The sequence below is a fragment of the Sinocyclocheilus anshuiensis genome, unplaced genomic scaffold (assembly GCF_001515605.1).
Source record: "Sinocyclocheilus anshuiensis isolate Anshui unplaced genomic scaffold, SAMN03320099.WGS_v1.1 scaffold511, whole genome shotgun sequence".
NCBI classification, from domain to species: Eukaryota; Metazoa; Chordata; class Actinopteri; order Cypriniformes; family Cyprinidae; genus Sinocyclocheilus; species Sinocyclocheilus anshuiensis.
Window position 1 is genome coordinate 49,693 of NW_015552554.1, and position 251 is coordinate 49,943.

Consider the following 251-nt stretch of genomic DNA (forward strand, 5'->3'; position numbering starts at 1 on the left):
TCCTGCTGTGAGTAATCCTTTTGAATATCTGACTATTGATTGTGTTGGCCCCTTAAGTCCGTCTAAAGCGGGTTCTATCTATGTTTTAACTGTCATGTGTCAGACGACTCGCTATCCTGCTGAGTATCCTTTGCGAATGATCTCCACGAAGTTGGTGGTAAAAGCCTTGTCCCAGTTTATTTCAATTTTTGGTATTCCAAAAATTATTCAAACTGATAGAGGAACTAACTTCACTTCTCGGATGTTTGCTC